The following is a 25,910-nucleotide window of genomic DNA, read 5'->3' as shown; positions in this document are numbered from 1 at the left end:
AAAGTGTGAAACAACTGAAAATATGTCATATTCTAGGTTCTTCAAAGTAGCCACCTTTTGCTTTGATTACTGCTTTGCACACTCTTGGCATTCTCTTGATGAGCTTCAAGAGGTAGTTACCTGAAATGGTTTTCACTTCACAGGTGTGCCCTGTCAGGTTTAATAAGTGGGATTTCCTGCCTTATAAATGGGGTTGGGACCATCAGTTACGTTGTGGAGAAGTCAGGTGGATACACAGCTGATAGTCCTACTGAATAGACTGTTAGAATTTGTATTATGGCAAGAAAAAAGCAGCTAAGTAAAGAAAAACGAGTGACCATCATTACTTTAAGAAATGAAGGTCAGTCAGTCCGAAAAATTGGGAAAACTTTGAAAGTGTCCCCAAGTGCAGTCACAAAACCCATCAAGCGCTACAAATAAATTGGCTCACATGCGGACCGCCCCAGGAAAGGAAGACCAAGAGACACCTCTGCTGCGGAGGATAAGTTCATCCGAGTCACCAGCCTCAGAAATCGCAGGTTAACAGCAGCTCAGATTAGAGACCAGGTCAATGCCACACAGAGTTCTAGCAGCAGACACATCTCTAGAACAACTGTTAAGAGGAGACTGTGTGAATCAGGCCTTCATGGTAGAATATCTGCTAGGAAACCACTGCTAAGGACAGGCAACAAGCAGAAGAGACTTGTTTGGGCTAAAGAACACAAGGAATGGACATTAGACCAGTGGAAATCTGTGCTTTGGTCTGATGAGTCCAAATTTGAGATCTTTGGTTCCAACCACCGTGTCTTTGTGCGACGCAGAAAAGGTGAACGGATGGACTCCTCATGCCTGGTTCCCACCGTGAAGCATGGAGGAGGTGTGATGGTGTGGGGGTGCTTTGCTGGTGACACTGTTAGGGATTTATTCAAAATTGAAGACATACTGAACCAGCATGGCTACCACCACAGCATCTTGCAGCGGCATGCTATTCCACCCGGTTTGCGTTTATTTTTCAACAGGACAATGAGCCCAAACACACCTCCAGGCTGTGTAAGGGCTATTTGACCATGATGGAGAGTGATGGGGTGCTGCGCCTGATGACCTGGCCTCCACAGTCACCGGACCTGAACCCAATCGAGATGGTTTGGGGTGAGCTGGACCGCAGAGTGAAGGCAAAAGGGCCAACAAGTGCTAAGCATCTCTGGGAACTCCTTCAAGACTGTTGGAAGACCATTTCAGGTGACTACCTCTTGAAGCTCATCAAGAGAATGCCAAGAGTGTGCAAAGCAGTAATCAAAGCAAAAGGTGCATACTTTGAAGAACCTAGAATATGACAAATTTTGAATGAGAAGATGTGTCATAACTTTTGGTGTGTACTGTAGATCATCAGATTGAGATTTTGCACGGTGTCTACCTTTGTTAGCACGTGCATTTGGGATCTGCTTCCAGTAAAACGGTTCATCTGTTACCTGCAAAACCAGACTTGCATGCACCAATCCCCCAAACTCACTGACACTAAGGGCACCTGATCCACCATCAGGCAGGAGGTCTCCTTCAAAACCATGGTGTGCCCTCCCATCACTGTATGGCCAAGGGAAGGCCAGAGTGAGGACTGCCACCATGAGTACAAGTATCACCATTATTTTCGCTACTACCACTCCCATCCTTTCTCTGTCCCCTCCTACTCTCTCTGCAGTTGGAAGTTTTTTTTGCATCTTAGACCTCTACCTTACAGCAGACCCAGGTATGTGGACTTCTACAAAACGCACATGAGTACCTCTGCATTGAAGCAAAGGCAGGGGCTGGATTTTATACACCTGTGGCAATGCGAACACCTGAATTCAATTTCTTTTGAGATGTTTAATATTTTTGTCGGTACAGCGAGGATATATGAAAAGTAAAGGACTGATATCTATATATAAAAGTGTTTGTGTCTGGTTTTGAACTGGGAACCTTTCTCACGGGAGGTGAATGTGATAACCACTACACCACAGAAACCTAATTGACTTACCAACCTGAGGCACTGTGGTTCACAGATGATAGTACAAATAGTCAATTTTCAAAATGTGGTTGAGGAAGTTGTTATATTGCAGAGATTGTGTATAAACAACCACACACACACTGAGCAGCCATAACAATAAAACCATGTGAAGTAACGGAGAGTTGCAGTAGCTGTGGTGTCTGTTATGAGGTTTTACAGCGGCTGATATGTGTATTATGAGGTTCTGCAGCAGCTGAGGTGTGTATTATCAGGTACCGCAGCAGCTGAGGTGTGAATTATCAGGTTCTGCAGAAGCTGTGGTGTGAATTATGAGGTTCTGCAGCAGCTGAGGTGTGTATTATGAGGTTCTGCAGCAGCTGAGGCGTGTATTAGGAGGTTCTACAGCAGCTGAGGTGTGTATTAGGAGGTTCTACAGCAGCTGAGGTGTGTATCATTAGGATGAGGTAGGTTTTGTTTAGGGGGAAGGGATGGAGAAGAAATTTCAAGAAGTAAGGCCTGGGCTACACTGCAACTTTTTGTAGCTGATTTTAACTATTGAATGACATCTGCAGTTCACGATCAGCTGCGCTACAAAAAGTTGCAGTGTAGCCCAGGCCTTACTTGTTGCAGCAGTGACCTCCAAATACAGAACCACGCTGGAGTTCAGTGAGCTCTTTAGGACAAGCCATTCTTATACAAGTGTGTGTAAAGGCAGGGGTTGGATTTTATACACCTGTGGCAATGCAGACACCAGAATTCAATGATAAAGGGATGTTTTCTAATACTTTTGTCTGTATAGTGAGGATATATAAAAATGTAAAGAACTGATAGTTGTAAAAGTGTTTCTGCCCGGTTTCGAACCGGGGACCTTTCGCGTGTGAGGCGAACGTGATAACCACTACACTACAGAAACTTAAGTGATTTGCCAATCTGAGGCATCCTATTTCAGAAACACCTAAGTTATAGGGGAGAATTTACCATGAGGGAAATATCTCAAGTCAGTTTTGGTTGAGTCAGTGTCGGAGGACTTTGTGCCGCCTTTACCAAATGTCACACGTTGTTTGATAAATTTGTCCTATTCTTTTGTCTAATAAAGCTACTCCAGTTTTCCTACTCCACCTTCCTCCTGGCGTAAGATTGAGACATTTCTGGAACTTAAAAAAAAAAAAAAGTCTCAATGATAATTCTTGAGTGAAATCCATTAACATAGCTAACCACGCCCACTTTCCCACCCACATTACAAAACTGGAGTTAGTGGTATAAAAATGCAAAAAGCGGCAAAGTTTTGCACGAGTGCAAAAAGTCGCAAAAGCCCTATTTTTGCTACTTTTTAACGCCAGAGTTCTGGAGTGAAGGTATGATAAATCAGGGCCATAGTGTCTACAATTACATATAGTCAATAATTTCTGAAATTTAGTTCAAGAAGTTGTTTTATTGCAGCCTCCAGGGAGAAGTACAATCTGAGAATATGGTCCTTGGACTAACCAATGTTGTGCACCCCTGGTCTATGCAGATTGTATAGGCCCCCAGAGTGTTTAGTTTGGGCAACACATGGGGGCAATCACACCATTTTATGTATGTAGGATGGTACTTGTTATCTACACCTCCCCCCTCCCCCACTCTATAAACCCTTTCTTCTTCTCCGATCACAGCCATTAAGGTCCAGTGTGTCCTTGGTGACGGGTTCCCCTCCCGGCCCTGGATTCTGGAAGCTGAACTGCGCTCTATTGAATCGTGAGGAGCTTAGAGAGATCAACATAGCTTGGCGGAATGACAGATGCTTGTTTGAACGGACAAGTGACTGGTGGGAGTATGTTAAAGCAGGGGCGTCGCTAGGTTAAAACATTCGGGGCCTGGGCCCCGGATGTTTTGTCCCATGCCCCGAATGTCCTGCCTGCCGGCTAGATACAACTGTATTGCCGTACACAGAACGGCAAATACAATTGAATCTAATATTGGGATGAGGCGAAGGACCTTTGGTGACATCACAGGTCATGTGATCAGAAAAACAGGCTGTGATAGGATGACCAGGATGATGTCACCATCCAGGTCATCCTATCACAGCCTGTTTTGCTGTTCACATGACCTGTGATGTCACCAAAGGTCCTTCGCCTCTTCCCAGTTCAGGATTGGACCGGAGTCAAGAGGAGAAGGAGCCTAATGGTGATGTCTGTACAGGAGAGGTAAGTGAAGGGAGAGGCAGAGAAATGCTGGGAGTTGTAGTTATTTAACTGGGATGTATTTTAGGGCTGAAGGGAGGGATGTTATTGACATGGAACTGTGTGCTTGAGGTGGCTGGGGGAGGGAGGGATGTTATTTACATGGGACTGTATGTTGAAAGTGGATGGTGGGGGGGAATGATGTTTATGTACATGGGACTTAATGTTTAGGGTGACGGCTACGTTCACACTTGCGTTTGGTGATCCGCTTGTGAGATCCGTTTCAGGTCTCTCACAAGCAGCCCCAAATGCATCAGTTTAACCCCAATGCATTCTGAATAGATGCGGATCCATTCAGAATGCATTCGTTCGGCTCCGTGCGGTCCCCCGTTCCATTTTGGAGGCGGACCCCAAAATGCTGCAAGCAGCGTTTTTTGTGTCCGCATGGCCTTGCAGAGCCAAACGCATCCGTCCTGACTTAGGCTACTTTTCACACTAGCGTTCAGAGCGGATCCGTCTGAGACGGATCCGCTCATATAATGCAGACGGTGGCTCCGTTCAGAACGGATCCGTCTGCATTATATTGTAAAAAGAATTCTAAGTGTGAAAGTAGCCTGAACAGATCCGTCCAGACTTTTACATTGAAAGTCAATGGGGGACGGATCCGTTTGAAGATTGAGCCATAGTGTGTCATCTTCAAACGGATCCGTCCCCATTGACTTACATTGTAAGTCTGGACGGATCCGTTTGCCTCCGCACACGGCCAGGCGGACACCCGAACGCTGCAAGCAGCGTTCAGGTGTCCGCCTGCTGAGCGGAGCGGAGGACAAACGCTGCCAGACTGATGCATTCTGAGCGGATCCGCGTCCACTCAGAATGCATTAGGGCAGCACGGATCCGTTCGGGGCCGCTTGTGAGAGCCTTCAAACGGAGCTCACAAGCGGAGCCCCGAACGCTAGTGTGAAAGTAGCCTAACAATGTAAGTCAAAGAGGATGGATCCCTTTGCATTGACACAAAATGGTGCAATTGTAAACGGATCCGTCCCCCATTGACTTTTAATGTAAGTCAGGACGGATCCGTATTGGGACTTAGAAATTAAAATCTAATACAAACGGATCGGTCCTGAACAGATGCATTCGTTTGTATTATATCGGTGCGGATCCGTCCTGTACAAGTACATGACAGTTCCGCACGAACGCAAGTGTGAAAGTAGCCTTAGGGGGTGATGTTTACATGGGATTGTGCGTTGGAGGCGGCTGGGGAGGAGGTGATGTTATTTACATGGGACTGTATGGTGGAGGGAGGATTATAACTACAGGGGGCACTGCAAATCCAGGGGACATTAGAGGCGTTCTTATTACTACTGGGGGCTCTATAGGAGGGTCTTGTAGATCTGCCTTATTTCTACTAAGCGCACTATGGGGGCCTTATTACTACTGTGGGGTCTGTAGGGAGCTTTATTACCACTGGGGGAACAATAGGGGGCCTTATTTCTACTGGGGGCTCTGTGAGGGTATTATTAATATGGGAGGGCATTGTTGAGGAGCATTATCACGGTTGGGGCAGTGTTACTAATAAGGGCATTCTAGAAGGGAATTACTATTGGTGGGACTATGAGGAGCACTATTACTATGGGGGGCAGTAATGTTTCTTTAGGATAGTATTTGGGGGTGTTAAGATATGACATTTTCTTTATATGCCCTTATACAGCTTATCTATTGATCTACAGTCATATGAATATGTTGTCTGTTTGTTAACCAGAAAGTGTTTAAATAAAGTTGCACACACAGAGAAAAAAAATGAGAAAAGAGGCTGCACAGTAAGCAGCAGTGTGTGTTCCTGAGGAAACAAAAGCATGGTGTCTGTGTAAATTTTGTCCTCCATCAGAGATCTGCTGTAATCCACAAGATAAGTTCAGAAGCAACTTAATCCGGTTATCCTGTCTCTTAAGTAAAGAAATGGCAACAGGTTATGGGCCCAGAAGAGAAGGAACAAGCCGATGGAGCAGGCTACTTTTCGATGGAGATGAGAAGAATTATGAGCTGTGGGAGACAAAGTTCCTAGGCCATCTACGCTTGATGAACCTTAAAGAAACCATCCTGCGTGAACCAGCAGATGGAGTAGATCCTATGCAAGATAGGAGTAAGAATGAAGAAGCTTATGCTGAACTAATACAATTCCTAGATGATAAAAGTCTATCTCTTATAATGAGAGAAGCAACTGATAATGGAAGAAAAGTCACTGTATGGTCTTAAGCAATCGGGAAGAAACTGGAACAAGATGCTACATGATTATCTATGTTCAAATGCATTTATACAAAATTCTGTAGACCATTGTGTATATGTCAAACAGAACGGCAATGAACAAGCAATATTACTAATATGGGTTGAGGATCTGATCATTGCTGCAAGCAATGAAAAACTACTCAATGATGTGAAGTTAACACTTGCGACAAAATTCAAAATGAAGGATCTTGGGAAACGGAACTATTTTTTGGGCATTGATTTTAGACAGACTAGTGAAACGGTGAAGATGAATCAGAAGAGATACATTTTGAAAATGATAGAAAGATTTGGTATGTCAGATTGTAAACCGAGATCTACTCCCTGTGAACAAAAATTAGATTTCGACGACAAAAGCGAACTTGCAGATGTAAAAAGCTATCGGGAGATAGTAGGCAGTTTGATTTATGTGGCTACGTGTACAAGACCGGATTTGAGTTGGACTATAAGCAAACTGTCACAACATTTTTCACAACCAAGTGTACAACACATGATCACTGCCAAACACGTACTGAGATACTTGAAAGGAACTGTCAATTTTGAACTATGCTACAGAAAATGTAAAGAGAAATTAAAACTAGAGGCGTATAGTGATGCCAGTTGGGCCTCAGACCAGATTGATAGGAGAAGCACGACAGGATATTGTTTCAGCCTGACTGAAAATGGACCTCTGATTTCTTGGAAGTCAAAGAAACAACCAACAATAGCACTATCTTCCTGTGAAGCTGAATATATGGCATTAGCCGCAACCACACAGGAGAGTCTATATCTTGCACAATTGCTAAGAGAATTGGACAGTGAATGTCAGTATGAACCAGTAAAGATTTTTGAAGACAATCAGAGTGCGATAGCTCTCGCAAAGAACCCAGTTTACCATCAGAGATGCAAACATATTGACATTAAATTTCATTTCCTTAGATCTGTTCTGAGTGAAGGCAAGATAGATCTTGAGTATTGTTCTACGGATAAAATGGTAGCTGATGTTATGACTAAACCAATAACAAAGTTTAAGCTTGATAGGTTTGTTAGTTATATTTTTGGAATATAGATAGTAAAATGATGTAACTGTACCAAACTATTTCTCATAAGCAGTATAAGAGCAAGTGGGGGTGTTAAGATATGACATTTTCTTTATATGCCCTTATACAGCTTATCTATTGATCTACAGTCATATGAATATGTTGTCTGTTTGTTAACCAGAAAGTGTTTAAATAAAGTTGCACACACAGAGAAAAAAAAAAGAGAAAAGAGGCTGCACAGTAAGCAGCAGTGTGTGTTCCTGAGGAAACAAAAGCATGGTGTCTGTGTAAATTTTGTCCTCCATCAGAGATCTGCTGTAATCCACAAGATAAGTTCAGAAGCAACTTAATCCGGTTATCCTGTCTCTTAAGTAAAGAAATGGCAACAGGGGGTATGGGGGGGGTTGAGGTTTTGGCATAGCAAGCAGCAGGATAACACTGTGGGGACTCCAGTTGGGGGATAATGATAGAAAGTGAGGAAGCTAAGATGTCTGTGTGTCACACTCTGCAGAGACGAGGCGGCTGAGAGAAGTTGTCCAGACCGAATGGAGAAGATGATGACAGAGAGGAGACGTCCCCTGAAGGCCCTGGATGTGACAGGTAAGTGCCGCTGTATAGCAAGTACAGCATAGTCCGGGGAATGGGGGGAAGGGCATATTTATTGGGGCTTGTGCCCCGGATCTTTTGAGACCCTAGCAACGCCCCTGTGTTAAAGTCCAGTTTTTGTTGTCTTTTAGGCCAAGCAACAACAACAGGCGTGTGAGAAGAAGAGAAACTTCAGAGAGCTGCAGCGTTAGCTGCGATCCCTGCAAGACCTTCATCTGTGCGGCTGGAGCGTTAGAGAGGAACTGGAGGAGATCAAAAAGAGCCTAAAAAGGCATTTTGAGGAGGAATCCAAGCAAATCATCTTCCATTCCAAGGTGAAGAACCTGGAGAATGGTGAGAAATGCAACTCGTTCTTTTACAGGAAACTCCACACTGGCCACACGCCCCTGAATGAACTTCGGGACAAGGACGACAACATGCAATCAGGGAACGAGGAAGTGAAGGGAGTCGTCAAAGACTAGTACAGCGACCATTACTCCATGAAGAACACCGACCTGACAGCCGAAGATAAATTCCTGTCAGGTATCACTAACCATTTTGATCCTGCAGGTGTGGAGGCAATGGAAGACCCTCTGACGGTGGGAGAGCTGCTCTCTGCCGCTAGATCCTTTAAGTCCGGCAGGACCCCGAGCAGTGACGGTCTTCCAGCAGAGAACTATGTAGCGCTGGGGGATCTGATCTGTCCAGACCTGCTGGAACTCTATGAGGAGATGGTGGTGGAGGGTAGAATGCCCCCATCGTTGAGGGAAGGGGAAGAGATGTGATCTGAAAAACTGGCGTCCCATCTCTCTCCTAAACCTGGACTACAAGATCCTCGCCAAGGTACTGGCCAACCAGCTGAATATTGTCATCGGCAGCATCGTCCACCCGGATCAGACCTGCGGCATTCCTGGCCGCAAGATCGCAAATATTCTTGCTCTCATGAGAGACATGGTACAATACATCAAAGATGGCCGTGTACACGCGGCCCTGGTCAGCCTTGATCAGGAGAAGGCCTTTGAACAAGTCTCTCATGAATTCATGGGCAAGGCGTTGCACAAGCTGGGTCTGGGCAGGAGGTTCTGTTCGTTTGTTAACCTGATGTACCTTGATATTTAAAGCACGGTGTTGGTGAACGGCTGGAAGACTGACCCTTTTTCTGTCCTCTCTGGGGTCAGACAAGGCTGCCCTCTATCACCCCTCCTTTTTGTTTGTGTTATAGAGTTCTTTGCGGAGTCTATCCGGCAGAATGGAGAGATCAGAGGGATCACTGTACCAGGAACAGGATACTACAAGGTCAAGTGCTTGCTGTACATGCACGACGTGACCATCTTCTGCGCTGGCCGGCGTTTGGTGACTGCACTCGTCCAGACCTGCGAGGAGTTCGGACAAGCTTCAGGGGCTAAAGTCAACTGCGGGAAGTCAGAAGCCATGCACTTCGGGGAGTGACAACTGGCTTCCTCTGCCCCCTTCCCATTTACCATCAAATCAGACTTCATCCAGATCCTGCGAGTCTGGTTCGGAAAGGAAGGCGCAGCCCTCAAATCTTGAAAAGACCGCTTGACCAAGGTGAACCAAAGGATTGGACTATAGAGCCTTGGGCAGCTCACTATTGAGGGCAAAGCATTCTTTCTGCGTAACAAAGTTCTGCCTGTACTACAGTACACAGCACAGGCATAGCCCATTCTTGCCACTGTTTCTAGGGCCATCACCAGGACAGTGTTTCCCTTTGTTTGGGGCTCCAAAATAGACAGAGTAAAGCGAGCCATCATGTACAAAGCGCCCCGCAAGGGTGGGAAGGGCATTCCGGACCTGCCCATTTTACTGTGGATTGCCTTTGTTTGTGACAGCGTTCACGGGCTCTGACAACTGCAAACGGCTCTGCGGGCAAGGCCATGTCTCACTTCTTTCTCCTGCCCCACTGGAGGGGTCTAGGTTGCGACAAGTGGGACAGCTCCATCCCTTACAACTAGCACGCTCCCTGGTATTACGGAGATGTTGTCAGGTTTGAGGGAGCATCAACTGGAGGGCCACGACAATCCACAAGATAATCAGAGCGAAGGACTTGGTGGAGTCAATTCCAGGGCTCCCTGATGACACCGCAGAGACAGTATGGACTAATGTGTCTTCAGACAGGTTAACCAAAGGGCACAAGGACTTGTCATGAATGGCCATCCTGGGAGGCTTGCCTATACGGTCATTAATGCACGCCCGCAACCTATGCAAAACCCGGAACTGCCCCAGGTGCCACTTCAGAGGAAACATCTTATCACCTGTTCTGGGTGTGATCCTTTGCGCAGGGCCTGTTGGATGCCCTGGAACATGAACTCAAAGACTCTTTCCCCAGGATCAGCCTGCAACACACCTCGGTGTTGTACGGACTATTTCCTGGGATTCATACTGTTGAGGCCATGCGCCTTATGAACTGTTTTAAGGATGCTATATGGCTTACCAGGAACCGACTCATCCTCAGGAGGGAGAGCATGTCCGTCCTGGACTGCCGCAGGTTTACCCACAGCCTGTTGCGGGATTACAACATTTTGGACGTCGACGAAGAAGAGGACTAAACCCCTCTCCTTCCCCCTCCCCCCCCTTTTGTGTCTGTCCTTTCAATAAAGCTTGGGGCATGTGATTCCCCCCTCCCCTCATCACTGTCTAAATGCTTTGTTGAATGGTAAGTGATTAAATAGGAATGCTAGTGTAGCATGCATTGTGATGTATAGTGTAGGTTAGCCTGGCGTCACATAACAATACCATGCTATGAAAGACGATTGCAAGTATTTATTAAGTGCTGCCTCGTGGCCTGGGCTGCTTCGCAGCACTAAGTATGTATGTTTGACGATTTTATTATAATAAAGGTGTTTTTAATACAAAAAAAACATAGGCATTTCTCAATTACGGTGCCTCATATTTGTAAATCACTTCAGTTTCTGTAGTGTAGTGGTTATCACGTTTGCCTCACACGCGAAAGGTCCCCGGTACAAAACCGGGCAGAAACACTTTTATATATAAAAATCAGCCCTATCATTTTCATATATATCCTCACTTATAGAGACAAAAGTATTAGAAAACATCTAAAAAAAAACCATTGAATTCAGGTGTTCGCATTTCTACAGGTGTATAAAATCCAGTGTAATCACTATTTTACACTTTTACATTTTTCACTATACAAAGTAATCACTATTTCACGAGGTATCACTATCTGCCTTGAAAGCAGAGAAATTCACATTTCTAAAATTTTGATTTTTTTCAAAATGTTTTATAAATTTAGATGTTTTTATTCTAAATAAAGGTAAAACATATTGACTCAAATTTATCACTAACACGAAGAACAAGATGCGGGTGCGTCGCGGGAAAATGCAAAACATTTTAATGCGTTTTGGACGCGCGTGAGAGAAATCGGCATGTTTGGCACCCAAACCATGGTGATGGATCATGTATTAAGAATGCTATTATTTTCACTTATAACCATGTTATAAGGGAAAATAATAATGATCGGGTCCCCATCCCGATCATCTCCTAGCAACCATGCATGAAAATCGCACCGCATCCGCACTTGCTTGCGGATGCTTGCGATTTTCATGCAGCCCCATTCACTTCTATGGGGCCTACGTTGTGTGAAAAACGCACAAAATAACACTTTGCAATCTTCCCAAGTAACCAAGGTATGCAAGGCTCTCAAAAATGTGGTAGGCGCCAGAGGCTACAACCCTTTCCACATGCAGCAAAGTCCAAGTTACCTTTACTGTCCTGCACATGCACTTGCCTGGTTCTAAACAGTCTGTCAAAGTTCTTCTTTCTTTTCAGGGCTTTAGGTAGTTCTTAGCAGCTTCCAGGGGTGGTGTGTCTCCTGGAGTATGCCTCTCACAGCACAGACAGGAGGCAGCATCCTTTCAGCTCGGCAGCTAACTCCAGACTCACTGGCTGATGCTGTCATACTACACTAGACAGCACTTGCCTCGGGAGCAGGGCCAGGCTCCTTCTACTGAGTAAGGCCTCTTGCACACGAACGTTGTATGCCCGTTGCCGTATCGCGGCCCGCACCGGCCCGTGTGCACTTCACATCACAGATGCGGACCCATTCACTTGAATGGGTCCGCAATCACGGAGATGCGGAACGGAAGCACGGATCGGAACCCCATGGAAGCACTACGGAGTGCTTTCATGGGGTTTCTGTCCGTGCCAACGCACCGCAAAAAAATAGAACTTATTCAATTTTTTTTTGGTGCGGACGGATCACGGACCCATTCAAATTGCGGATGAACAATGTTCATGCGCAAGAGGCCTAAGGCACAATAACTAAGCTGTGTTCCCATGTTCAGCTCTTGGAAGCACACAAATGGCATAGCAAAGTACCGTACACTAACCCAGTGTCACTGCATTAGCCATGTTGAGAGAGACCAGGAAATAGAAACCTGCATAGAACCCGGGAAGTGACCTAATGGGACTGGGAGGCGATCAGTGAGGTTTTAATGTATTTTTACTTTTATTTGACCACTTAATGACCTCTTGACAGGGGGTGGTGCAGGTCACTGCAGGAACGATGGATTAGTGACTCCTGGAGCGCTCCTGCTCTAAAAACGAGCTGTTACGAACATCTCTGGGTTATTGTGCAGGCTCCTGCTTCACAGCCAGGGTCGGCAGATGCTCCAATCCCAGCTGTTTACCCATTTATTCTCCCCTCTATGATCGGGTCAACTGGTTTCCCATGACCCCATTGGAGACTGGGGTGCCCTGCGTTAGCCCTGATTACCTACAAGGAATCTTGGGTCTGTCTGCTCAGTAAGGCCAGGTTCACATCACCGTTTCATTTTTCCTTCTTCTGATCTGTCAGAGGACCAGGAAAAAAAACGTATCCTGAGCATCCGTTATGTACATTTTGCATCCGTTTGCAACGGATCTCAGACAGAAATGGCTCAAATGGATGCAAAATATGCAGAAGGGATGCTCAGGATACATTTTTTTTTTTTACAGGATCTGTTTTTTCTCCAGGTCTTCTGATGGACCAGAAGAACAGAAAAGAAATAGTGGTGTGAACCCGGCCTAAGCCTTCTGTTAGGGCTCACTAGTGTTGTCCTAAAACCAGCCTGTGAGATGGGAGTATGCTAAGATAAGATTTAAAAAAAAAGTTGTAAAATAGTAATTCCATAATGTAGTAAAATGTTATAAATAATGTAATAATAATACAAATCTGAAAAAAAACCCATAATTTAATATAAAATAAAAAAATGTATGCACATATTAAGTAAAAATAAAAAACTCTACACACTGGGGTCTTAGATTCCCCCCTATGCTGCTGTAAGAGTCGGCTCATTTATGACTAGGCCTGCGAGGAGCTTTGCGAGGCATCCGCGGGGCAACCACGACAAGAATGGACCTGTACATTTTTGGCATGGTCTTTAAAGCTGCACTGCAAAAACTCTCGGCCGCCTGAGCTGTGGGAGCTGGTTTTGGCCGCAGTGTTGAAATCCGCACCCAAAATCCTCCATGTGAACCTATCCTTACAGATCCAGAAAAGCATTCCAAAGAGTGGAGGCGGCACGGCAGAAGGATCTGGCTCCAAATGTTTTATGGTGGTTCCTGGGTGTGGAGCGTTTGAGGGGACAGCAAGGACTGTAGGGCTGCAGTTCTTTTAGGTAGCTGGTGCCTATGTTGTTTACGGCTTCAAAGGTCTGTAAGCAAATTTTCAAAGTTATCGGGGGTCATTTTATTAACATTTTTATGGCAGACTGTGGAGCACAAATGTTGCAGGACTGCCTTTTGAGACTATTTGAACACCTCTGCTACAAAATCTTACCACACAGATATTTTTGCACCACGTTTGACGTGTAGGAGGATTGAAGGGGTGGCGGGGGAGAGCTGGGGTCGGGATTTTTGCCTGACAAATTAACCTTCAGGCCTGGAAACAGGGTGGCCATATAGATCTTCAGATTGAGAACTTGCACCCCTTGACAGAGTTGGGAGGATTGCAAAAATTATCTGTGAAAAGAAACTCAGAGGGGAACTTTATTCTTTTTAGACACCCCCCCCCCCCCCCCCCCCCACTTCCTCAACCCATACACAGCCTTGGGAAAGCCGCCTATGAGACACGTGTGTGATAAAAACTGTGTCTACCTTTGTTAGCACGTGCATTTGGGAACTGCTTCCAGTAAAACGGTCCATCTGTTACCTGCAAAACCAGACTTGCATCCACCAACCCCCCAAACTCACTGACACTAAGGGCACCTGATCCACCATCAGGCAGGGGGTCTCCTTCAAAACCATGGTGTGCCCTCCCATCACTGTATGGCCAAGGCCAGAGTGAGGACTGCCACCATGAGTACAAGTATCACCATTATTTTCGCTACTACCACTCCCATCCTTTCTCTGTCCCCTCCTACTCTCTCTGCAGTTGGAAGATTTTTTGGTTTTATTTTTTTGCATCTCAGACCTCTACCTTACAGCAGACCCAGGTATGTGGACTTTCACAAAACGCACATGAGTACCCCTGTTTTGTAGTAAAGGCAGGGGCTGGATTTTATACACCTGTGGCAATGCCAACACCTGAATTCAATTTCTTTTGAGATGTTTAATATTTTTGTCGGTACAGCGAGGATATATGAAAAGTAAAGGACTGATATCTATATATAAAAGTGTTTGTGTCTGGTTTTAAACTGGGAACCTTTCTCACGGGAGGCGAATGTGATAACCACTACACTACAGAAACCTAACTGACTTACCAACCTGAGGCACTGTGGTTCTCAAATGATATTACAAATAGTCAATAATTTCCAAAATGTAGTTGAGGAAGTTGTTATATTGCAGCCTCTGGGGGCAGTACAATCTGAGAATGTGGTCCTTGGCTGTGCCCCCCTGGTCTATGGAGATTGTGTATATACAACCACACACACACTGATCAGCCATAACATTAAAACCATGTGAAGTAACGGAGAGTTGCAGTAGCTGTGGTGTCTTTTATGAGGCTCTACAGCAGCTGAGGTGTGTATTATGAGGTTCTGAAGCAGCTGTGGTGTGTATTATGAGGTTCTGAAGCAACTGTAGTGTGTGTTATGATGTTGTTGTACAGCAGCTGAGGTGTGTATTATGTGGTTCTACAGCAGCTGAGGTGTGTATTATGAGGTTCTGCAGCAGCTGAGGTGTGTATTAGGGGGTTCTACAGCAGCTGAGGTGTGTATTAGGAGATTCTACAGCAGCTGAGGTGTGTATTATGAGGTTCTGAAGCAGCTGTGGTGTGTATTATGAGGTTCCACAGCAGCTGAGGTGTGTATTATGAGGTTCTGCAGCAGCTGAGGTGTGCATTAAGAGGTTCTACAGCAGCTGAGGTGTGTATCATTAGGATGAGGTAGGTTTTGTATAGGGGGAAGGGACGGAGAAAAAGTTTCAAGAAGTAAGGCCTGGGCTACACTGCAACTTTTTGTATCGCGGTTGATTTTAAATATTGAATGACATCTACAGTTCACAATCAGCTGCGCTACAAAAAGTTGCAGTGTAGCCCGGGCCTTACTTGTTGCAGCAGTGACCTCCAAATACAGAACCACGCTGGAGTTCAGTGAGCTCTTTAGGACAAGCCATTCTTATACAAGTGTGTGTAAAGGCAGGGATTGGATTTTATACACCTGTGGCAATGCAGACACCAGAATTCAATGATAAAGGAACGTTTTCTATTAATTTTGTCTAAATAGTGAGGATATATAAAAATGTAAAGAACTGATAGCTATAAAAAAGTTTCTGCCCGGTTTCGAACCGGGGACCTTTCGCGTGTGAGGCGAACGTGATAACCACTACACTACAGAAACTTAAGTTATTTTTCCAATCTGAGGCATCGTGATTCAGAAACGCCTAAGTTATAGGGGAGAATTTACCATGAGGGAAATATCTCAAGTCAGTTTTAGTTGAGTCAGTGTCGGAGTTTTGGTTGAGTCACGCGTTGTTTGATAAATTTGTCTTATTCTTTTGTCTAATAAAGCTACTCCAGTTTTCCTACTCCACCTTCCTCCTGGAATGAGATTAAGACATTTTTGGAACTTAAAAAAAAAAAAGTCTCAATGATAATTCTGGAGTGAAAAACATTAACATAGCTAACCACGCCCTCTTTCCCACCCACATTACAAAACTGGAGTAAGTGGTGTAAAAAAGCAAAAAGTGGCAAAGTTTTGTGCGAGTGCAAAAAGTCGCAAAAGCCCTATTTTTGCTACTTTTTAACGCCAGAGTTCTGGAGTGAAGGTATGATAAATCAGGGCCATAGTGTCTACAATTACAAATAGTCAATAATTTCTGAAATTTAGTTTAAGAAGTTGTTTTATTGGAGCCTCCAGGGAGCAGTACAATCTGAGAATATGGTCCTTGGACTAACCAAGGTTGTGCACCCCTGGTCTATGCAGATTGTATAGGCCCCCTAGAGTGTTTAGCTTGGGCAACACATGGGGGCAATCACACCATTTTATGTATGTAGGATGGTACTTGTTATCGCCCCCCCCCCCCCCCCCCCCCACACACACACACACACTCTATACACCCTTGCTTCTTCTAAGATCCCATTCAGGTCCAGTGTGTCCTTGGTGACGGGTTCCCCTCCCGGCCCTGGATCCTGGAAGGTGAACTGCGCTGTATTGAATCGTGAGGAGCTTAGAGAGATCTACATAGCTTGGGGGAATGACAAATGTTTGTTTGAACGGACTAGTGACTGGTGGGAATATGTTAAAGTCCTGTTTCGTTGTTTCTTTCACGCCAAGCAACAACAACAGGCGTATGAGAAGAAGAGGAACTTCAGAGAGCTGCAGCGTCAGCTGCGATCCCTGCAAGACCTTCATCTGTGCGGCTGGAGCGTTAGAGAGGAACTAGAGGAAACCAAAAAGAGCCTGAAAAGGCATTTTGGGGAGGAATCCAAGCGAATCATCTTCCATTCCAAGGTGGAGAACCTGGAGAACGATGAGAAATGCAACTTGTTCTTTTACAGGAAACTCCACGCCGGCCACTCGCCCCTGAATGAACTTCGGGACAAGGACCACAACATGCGATCAAGGAAGGAGGAAGTGAAGGGAGTCGTCAAAGACTAGTACAGCGACCATTACTCCATGAAGAACACCGACCTGACAGCCGCTGATAATTTCCTAACCATCTTGATCCTGCAGGTGTGGAGGCAATGGATGACACTCTGACGGTGGGGGAGCAGCTCTCTGCCGCTAGATCCTTTAAGTCCGGCAGGGCAGTGACGGTTTTCCAGCGGAGCTCAATGTAGCGCTGGGGGATCTGATCTGTCCAGACCTGCTGGAACTCTATGAGGAGATGGTGGTGGAGAGTAGAATGACCCCATCGTTGAGGGAAGGGGAAGAGATGTGATCTGAAAAACTGGCATCCCATCTCTCTCCTGAACCTGGACTACAAGATCCTCGTCAAGGTACTGGCCAACTGGCTGAAGATTGTCATCGGCAGGATCGTCCACCCGGATCAGACCTGCGGCATTCCTGGCCGCAGGATCGCAAATATTCTTGCTCACATTAGAGACATGGTACAATACATCAAAGACCGCCGTGTACACGCGGCCCTGGTCAGCCTCGATCAGGAGAAGGTCTTTGACTAAGTCTCTCATGAATTCATGGGCAAGGCGTTGCACAAGCTGGGTCTGGGCAGGAGGTTCTGTTTGTTTGTTAACCTGATGTAACTTGATATTTAAAGCACGGTGTTGGTGAACGGCTGGAAGAATGACCCTTTTTCTGTCCTCTCTGGGGTCAGACAAGGCTGCCCTCTATCACCTCTCCTTTTTGTATGTGTTAAACAGTTCTTTGCGGAGTCTATTCGGCAGAATGGAGAGATCAGAGGGATCACTGCACCAGGACCGGGATACCACAAGGTCAAGTGCTTGCTGTACATCGTCGACGTGACCATCTTCTGCGCTGGCTGGCGTTTGGTGACTGCACTCGTCCAGACTTGCGAGGAGTTCGGACAAGCTTCAGGGGCCAAAGTCAACTGCGGGAAGTCAGAAGCTATGTACTTCGGCGACTGGCAACTGGCTTCCTCTGCCCCGTTCCCATTTACCATCAAATCAGACTTCATCCAGATCCTGGGAGTCTGGTTCGGGAAGGAAGGCGCAGCCCTCAAATCTTGGAAAGACCGCTTGACCAAGGTGAACCAAAGGATTGGACTATGGAGCCTTGGGCAGCTCACTATTGAGGGCAAAGCACTCTTTCTGCGTAACAAAGTTATGCCTGTACTACAGTACACCGCACAGGCATGGCCCACTCTTGCCACCGTTTCTAGGGCCATCACCAGAACAGTGTTTCACTTTGTTTGGGGCTCCAAAATAAACAGAGTAAAGCGAGCCATCATGTATAAAAAGCCCCGCAAGGGTGCGAACGGCATTCCGGACCTGCCCAATTTTTTGCGGATTGCCTTTGTTTGTGACAGCGTTCGCCGGACTCTGACAACTGCAAACGGCTCTGCGGGCAAGGCCATGTCTCACTTCTTCCTCCTGCCCCTCTGGAGGGGTCTAGGTTGGGACAAGTGCGACAGCTCCATCCCTTACCATTAGCACGCTCCCTGGTATTAAGGAGATATTGTCAGGTTTGTGAGGGAACATCAACTGGAGGGCAACGACAATCCACATGATAATCAGAGCGAAGGACTTGGTGGAGTCAATTCCAGGGCTCCCTGATGACACCGCAGAGACAGTATGGACTAATGTGTCTTCAGACAGGTTAACCAAAGGGCACAAGGACTTATCATGGATGGCCATCCTGGGAGGCTTGCCTATACGGTCATTAATGCACGCCCACAACCTATGCAAAACCCTGTACTGCCCCAGGTTCCACTTCAGAGGAAACATCTTATCACCTGTTCTGGGAGTGATCCTTTGCGCAGGGCCTGTTTGATGCCCTGGAACATGAACTCAAAGACTCTGTGCCCAGGAACAGCCTGCAACACACCTCGGTGTTGTACAGACTATTTCCTGGGATTCATACTGTTGAGGCCATGCGCCTTATGAACTGTTTTAAGGATGCTATATGGCTTGCCAGGAACCGACTCATCCCCAGGAGGGAGAGCATGTCCGTCCTGGACTGCCGCAGGTTTACCCACAGCCTGTTGCGGGATTACAACATTTTGGACGTAGACGAAGAAGAGGACTAAAACCCTCTCCCCCCTTTTGTGTCTGTCCTTTAAATAAAGCTTGGGGCATGTGATCCCCCCTCCCTACCCCCTCCTTCCCATCCTTCTCCCCTCATCACTGTCTAAATGCTTTGTTGAATGGTAAGTGATTAAATAGGAATGCTAGTGTAGCATGCATTGTGATGTATAGTGTAGGTTAGCCTGGCGTCACCTAACAATACCATGCTATGAAAGACTATTGCAAGTATTTATTAAGTGCTGCCTCGTGGCCTGGGCAGCACTAAGTATGTATGTTTGACGATTTTATTGTAATAAAGGTGTTTTCAATAAAAAAAAAACTTAGGGATTTCTGAATCACGGTGCCTCATATTGGCAAATCACTTCAGTTTCTGTAGTGTAGTGGTTATCACGTTCGCCTCACACGCGAAAGGTCCCCGGTTCGAAACCGGGCAGAAACACTTTTATATATAAATATCAAAAATTTATAAAAAAATGTAGAGAGGCTGAGCACTCTCCACCTGTCACGGACGGTGTACAGGAAACAAGGCAAAGCAACATGCATAAATGACTTGCTGGATCCAAAAGCTAAGGAACAAAAGGGAGACCCCTGCAGAAGACCTGGCACTTTCCCTGGCTGCTCAGCCTATGCAAAGATCCGAATGGTGGAGGTTTGCATATCCACATACCTTGACTATATAACCCCTGAGCACCCTACAATAGTGAGGGGACACGACCACCGGCTCCCTACACAAGATACGGAGGGAGTCAGGGTCACCTGGGATCCAGCAAACAGAAAATAGCAGATAAATATTCAACACTTAACTTTGTAGCAGAGAGGAGAACAAGACCAGCATGCACACACACTCCAGGAAGAAGTATAAGCCGCCCAGAAAAGCATTCTGGGCAGGAATTTAAAGGGAAGCAATTAGTTCAACACATGACAGCTGAGAGAGGCTAACGAGATGAGTAACTGAATACCACAACAAAGGAAGTCAAGGAGGAGGTTCTGAAAGGCCTCTGTCAGAGCTTCTCAGCTGTCTGGTTGTGACAGTACCCCTCCCTCTACGAGTGGACTCCGGACACTCAGAACCCACCTTCTCAGGATGGGACCTATGGAAAGCCCTGATGAGACGAGAGTCCTTAATGTCCGTCACTGGGACCCACATCCTCTCCTCAGGACCATACCCCTCCCAATGAACAAGGTACTGAAGAGAACCGCGGACAAGACGAGAATCCACAATCCTAGAGACATGAAATTCAAGATTCCCATCAACCATAATCGGAGGAGGAGGCAAAGGCGAGGGTACAATGGGTTGAACATAAGGTTTCAATAAGGACTTATGAAAAACATTATGGATCTTCCAAGTCTGAGGAAGATCAAGACGGTATGCAACAGGATTGATGACAGACAGGATTTTGTAAGGCCCAATAAACCTAGGACCCAACTTCCAGGAGGGAACCTTCAATTTGATATTCTTGGTGGACAACCACACCACATCACCAACATTCAGGTCCGGACCAAGCACACGTCTCTTATCTGCCACACGCTTATATCTCTCACTCATGCTCTTTAGATTATCCTGAATCTTTTGCCAAATAGATGACAAAGACGAGGAGAATCTGTCCTCTTCAGGTAAACCAGAAGACCCCTCTCCCGAGAAAGTCCCAAACTGCGGATGAAACCCATATGCACCAAAAAATGGTGACTTATCAGAGGACTCCTGACGACGGTTATTTAAAGCAAACTCAGCAAGGGACAAAAAAGAACACCAATCCTCTTGATTCTCCGCCACAAAACAGCGCAGATATGTCTCCAGATTCTGATTGACGCGCTCTGTCTGGCCATTCGACTGCGGGTGGAAAGCAGAAGAGAATGACAACCGAACCCCCAAGCGAGAACAGAAAGCCTTCCAGAATCTGGAAACAAACTGCGTGCCCCTATCAGAGACTATGTCTGATGGAATACCGTGCAATTTGACAATGTGATCAATAAATGCCTGCGCCAGCGTCTTAGCATTGGGCAAACCAGGAAAAGGGATGAAATGCACCATTTTGCTAAAACGGTCCACCACCACCAGAATCACAGTCTTCCCCGAGGAACGAGGCAGGTCCGTTATGAAGTCCATGGACAGATGTGTCCAAGGACGGGAAGGAATGGGTAAGGGAAGGAGAGGACCTGATGGCCGTGAATGAGGGACTTTGGCACGAGCGCAAGTCTCGCAGGCTGCCACAAAACCCTCAACCGACTTACGAAGCGCAGGCCACCAGAATCTCCGAGCGATGAGATCCAGTGTGGCTCTTACCCCCGGGTGCCCAGCAAGGACCGTATCGTGGTGTTCTTTAAAAATTCTTGTGTCTTAAAGCGAGAGGCACAAACAACCTCCCAGGAGGACAAAGATCAGGAGCCTCTGACTGGGCTGCCTGCACCTCTGCCTCCAATTCAGGAAAAAGAGCCGAGACCACCACACCTTCAGCCAAAATGGGACCCGGGTCTTCAAAATTCCTGCCTCCCGGAAAACAACGTGACAGGGCATCTGCCTTCACATTCTTAACTCCAGGGCGGAACTTGACAACAAAATTAAACCTAGAAAAGAACAAAGACCATCTGGCCTGTCTCGGGTTCAGACGCTTGGCTGACTCCAAGTAGGCCAGATTTTTATGGTCAGTAAATACGGTAATAGGGTGTCTGGCTCCCTCTAGCCAATGGCGCCATTTCTCAAAAGCCAACTTGATGGCCAACAATTCCCTATCTCCCACATCGTAATTTCTCTCTGCGGAGGAGAGTTTTCTTGAGAAAAAGGCACACGGTCGCCAATTGGCAGGAGAGGAACCCTGAGACAAGACCGCCCCCACACCCACCTCAGAAGCATCAACCTCAACTATGAAGGGTAAAGAAACATCAGGTTGCACCAAGATGGGAGCGGAAGCAAAACTCTCCTTGATATTAGAAAAAGCCTTACGCGCCTCTACTGACCAAGAAGAAAAATCTACCCCCTTTCTGGTCATATCAGTGAGTGGTTTAACAATAGAAGAATAATTCAAAATGAACTTACTGTAATAATTGGCAAAGCCCAAAAAACGCATCAGCGCCTTCTGATTCTCAGGAAGCTCCCATTCAAGCACAGCGCGGACCTTCTTGGGGTCCATGCGAAAACCAGAAGCGGAGAGAAGAAACCCCAAAAATTTAATTTCTGGAACCGCAAACACACATTTTTCCAGTTTCGCATATAATTTATTCTCCCGCAGGATGAGCAAGACCTGACGTAAATGTTCCTTATGAGTTTTGAAATCGGGAGAAAAAATCAAAATGTCATCCAAATACACCAATACAAATTTTCCCATCAAATGATAAAAAATGCTGTTCACGAAATGCTGAAAAACGGCTGGGGCATTCATCAAACCAAAAGGCATAACCAAATTTTCAAAATGGCCCTCAGGGGTATTGAAGGCTGTCTTCCATTCGTCCCCTTCTCTGACCCTCACCAGGTTGTATGCCCCTCTTAGATCTAATTTGGAAAAGACTTTAGCCCCAACAACCTGGTTAAACAGGTCCGGGATCAGAGGAAGCGGATAAGGGTCACGAATTGTGATACTGTTCAGCTCCCTAAAATCCAGACAAGGTCTTAAAGAACCATCTTTTTTCTTAACAAAGAAAAAACCAGCGGCAACAGGTGACTTCGAGGGTCGTATGTGTCCTTTTCTCAGACTCTCAGAGATATAAGCACGCATAGCGATCCTCTCAGGTTGGGAAAGATTGTATAAACGAGATTTAGGCAGCTTGGCGTCTGGGATGAGATTAATAGGGCAATCGTACTCCCTGTGCGGGGGCAAATCCTGAACTCCACTCTCAGAGAAGACATCCGAAAATTCTGAGAGAAAAGATGGTACAGTCTTAGTAGCAACCTCAGAAACAGATGTCATGAGGCAATTCTCTCTGCAAAAGTCACTCCAACCATTTATTTGCCTCGCTTGCCAATCAATGGTGGGGTTATGCTTAGTGAGCCAGGGCAGCCCCAACACCAGAGGGGTAGGCAAACCGCTAAGGACGAAACATGACACATCCTCAACATGAGCATCACTCACAATTAAACGGATATTGTGAACTATGCCCTTTAATGATTTCTGAGAAAGTGGAGCGGAATCGATAGCAAAAACAGGAATATCCTTTCCCAAAGTGCGCACCTGGAAACCATGAGTTATCGCAAATTGATTATCAATGAGATTGACCGCTGCTCCACTATCCACAAAAATCTCACAAAAAATGTTCTTGCTCTCTAGCGCCACCCTAGCCAGCAGGACAAAACGGGAACTACAAGCAAACGGAAAACCTTCAATTTCCGCCTCAACCCTGCCAATAGTAACAGACGGAACATTTTTAAAAGATTTTTTCCTGTTTGTTTCTTTATTACTCCCAGAAAACTGCCTGAATCTCCTAGAGGGACAAATATTTGCCAAATGATTTATACCTCCACAACAAAAACAAACCCTCCCATGCGAGCTGAATCTTCTATTGTCAGAAGCAATCAACCCCAGCTGCATGGGCTCCTGCTCAGAAGGGGCTGACGGCGACTGAGACCCCTGTGCACAGAATGGGACCGCTGCACTGTCCTAGAACTGCGTATGACAGGAAGGGGACATCTCTCCTCTCTCTCTAAGACGCCTGTCAATACGAACGGCCTGAGACATAGCAGAGTCCAAAGAAATAGGCCTCTCATGAAAGGCAAATGCATCTTTCAATCCCTCTGAAAGACCATGGCAAAATTGACTTCGGAGTGCAGCATCATTCCAACCAGTATCAACTGCCCATCTCCGAAATTCTGAGCAGTATATTTCTGCGGATTGTTTACCCTGGCATAATAGACGTAGTCTAGACTCAGCCAGAGCAATACGATCCGGATCATCATATATCTGACCCAGGGCTACAAAGAATTCATCCACTTAACCGAGAGGCCGTGCCCCCTCCGGCAGCGAAAAGGCCCAGGACTGAGCGTTACCTCTGAGCAGCGATATAATGATCCCCACTCTCCGTTCCTCATCACCAGAGGAATGGGGAAGAAGGCGAAAATGGAGTTTGCAAGCCTCTCTAAAACGCACAAAATTCTCACTACCCCCGGAGAACGTATCCGGGAGCGAGATCTTAGGCTCAGAACAAACTCCATGAACGCCAGCTGAACCGGTCACTTGAAGCTGAGAAAAAGTCCTGCGGAGATCAGCTACCTCCAATGAAAGACCCTGAAGGCGTTCAGCCAAAAGTGAAACCGGATCCATGCTTGAGACGGTTTCGGCGGCTTATAATGTCACGGACGGTGTACAGGAAACAAGGCAAAGCAACATGTATAAATGACACGCTGGATCCAAAAGCTAAGGAACAAAAGGGAGACCCCTGCAGAAGACCTGGCACTTTCCCTGGCTGCTCAGCCTATGCAAAGATCCGAATGGTGGAGGTTTGCATATCCACGTACCTTGACTATATAACCCCTGAGCACCCTACAATAGTGAGGGGACACGACCACCGGCTCCCTACACAAGATACGGAGGGAGTCAGGGTCACCTGGGATCCAGCAAACAGAAAATAGCAGATAAATATTCAACACTTAACTTTGTAGCAGAGAGGAGAACAAGACCAGCATGCACACACACTCCAGGAAGAAGTATAAGCCGCCCAGAAAAGCATTCTGGGGAGGAATTTAAAGGGAAGCAATTAGTCCAACACATGACAGCTGAGAGAGGCTAACGAGATGAGTAACTGAATACCACAACAAAGGAAGTCAAGGAGGAGGTTCAGGTCAGAGCTTCTCAGCTGTCTGGTTGTGACACCACCTGGACCACACAGAGATACGGACAAGGTGAGTAATGGTGACAATATTTATTACACCTAATGCAGATTCAACTGTTAAAATATAATGCTAAAACAATAACATATAACGAATAATACGAATAATAAAAACAGTGGATAGCAGTCTAATAAAGAACAATTCTGAATAAAAGCAGCATCATAAATATCGAAATATACAGTAAAATTACATAGTATATAAATCGCAATGATAAAGGGTGCTATGAGGGACTCCAAATGGCATGTGGAACGCTTAAAGATGAATATAATTACGGTAGTTGGAATTCGATGTGATGAAAAATTGATATTCTGAAAAATCGATAAATGTTTGTCGATAAAGTGTTCAGTGTTTATTCGAATAGATGTCCAGACAAAATTTGATAAATTCTATTAGATTATTTAAGCAGATTCAACATATATCCCCGACATATATTCGAAACGCGTCTGGTTACTTTAAGACCCGCACATCAGCTGATGAACACGTCTTGACCCCCACATCTTGGACTTGGATCTTTACCCTGTTGAATCTTCGATTCTCTGGCATACAGCGAACATTCTGACCTAAAACCAACTGGGTCTTGATAAACGCTAAACTTCACCTACATACTCGTTATACCTGAAAAAGCTGGGAAGACCGCTGGAGAATATTGATATCGGGGACTGCAAAATCGCCTGAACTGCTCCAGTTGAATCACCATTACCAGGAACCTACGGATCTGACACCATTAGCCACGTGGGACGCCACTGTGTGCTCTAGTCAGACGGCAATCGAAAGTGCAATCATTGTATGCCATTCAGGGGATATATGTCGAATCTGCTTAAATAATCGAATAGAATTTATCGAATTTTGTCTGGACATCTATTCGAATAAACACTGAGCACTTTATCGACAAACATTTACCGATTTTTCAGAATATCGATTTTTCATCACATCGAATTCCAACTAATTATATTCATCTTTAAGGGTT

At 45.8% G+C, this 25,910-nt stretch overlaps 1 long non-coding RNA gene and 4 other non-coding genes across 5 annotated transcripts; 3 read left to right on the top strand and 2 right to left on the bottom strand.

The window, feature by feature from the left end:
* Positions 1-2,800: 2,800 nt before the first annotated feature.
* Positions 2,801-2,873, bottom strand: TRNAV-CAC. Its single transcript has one exon. It is a non-coding gene; the product is annotated as a tRNA-Val (tRNA).
* A 4,788-nt stretch (positions 2,874-7,661) lies between these two features.
* On the top strand, positions 7,662-10,859 carry LOC122927214. Its single transcript, XR_006387771.1, has 3 exons — positions 7,662-7,792; positions 7,933-8,021; positions 8,159-10,859. It is a non-coding gene; the product is annotated as an uncharacterized LOC122927214 (long non-coding RNA).
* Positions 10,860-10,932: 73 nt separating this feature from the next.
* On the top strand, positions 10,933-11,005 carry TRNAV-CAC. Its single transcript has one exon. It is a non-coding gene; the product is annotated as a tRNA-Val (tRNA).
* Positions 11,006-15,729: 4,724 nt separating this feature from the next.
* Positions 15,730-15,802, bottom strand: TRNAV-CAC. The gene has a single exon. It is a non-coding gene; the product is annotated as a tRNA-Val (tRNA).
* Positions 15,803-19,494: 3,692 nt separating this feature from the next.
* On the top strand, positions 19,495-19,567 carry TRNAV-CAC. Its single transcript has one exon. It is a non-coding gene; the product is annotated as a tRNA-Val (tRNA).
* Positions 19,568-25,910: the final 6,343 nt, after the last annotated feature.

The sequence above is a fragment of the Bufo gargarizans genome, chromosome 2 (genome assembly GCF_014858855.1).
Source record: "Bufo gargarizans isolate SCDJY-AF-19 chromosome 2, ASM1485885v1, whole genome shotgun sequence".
NCBI lineage: Eukaryota > Metazoa > Chordata > Amphibia > Anura > Bufonidae > Bufo > Bufo gargarizans.
This window is presented reverse-complemented; position numbering and strand designations above follow the sequence as displayed.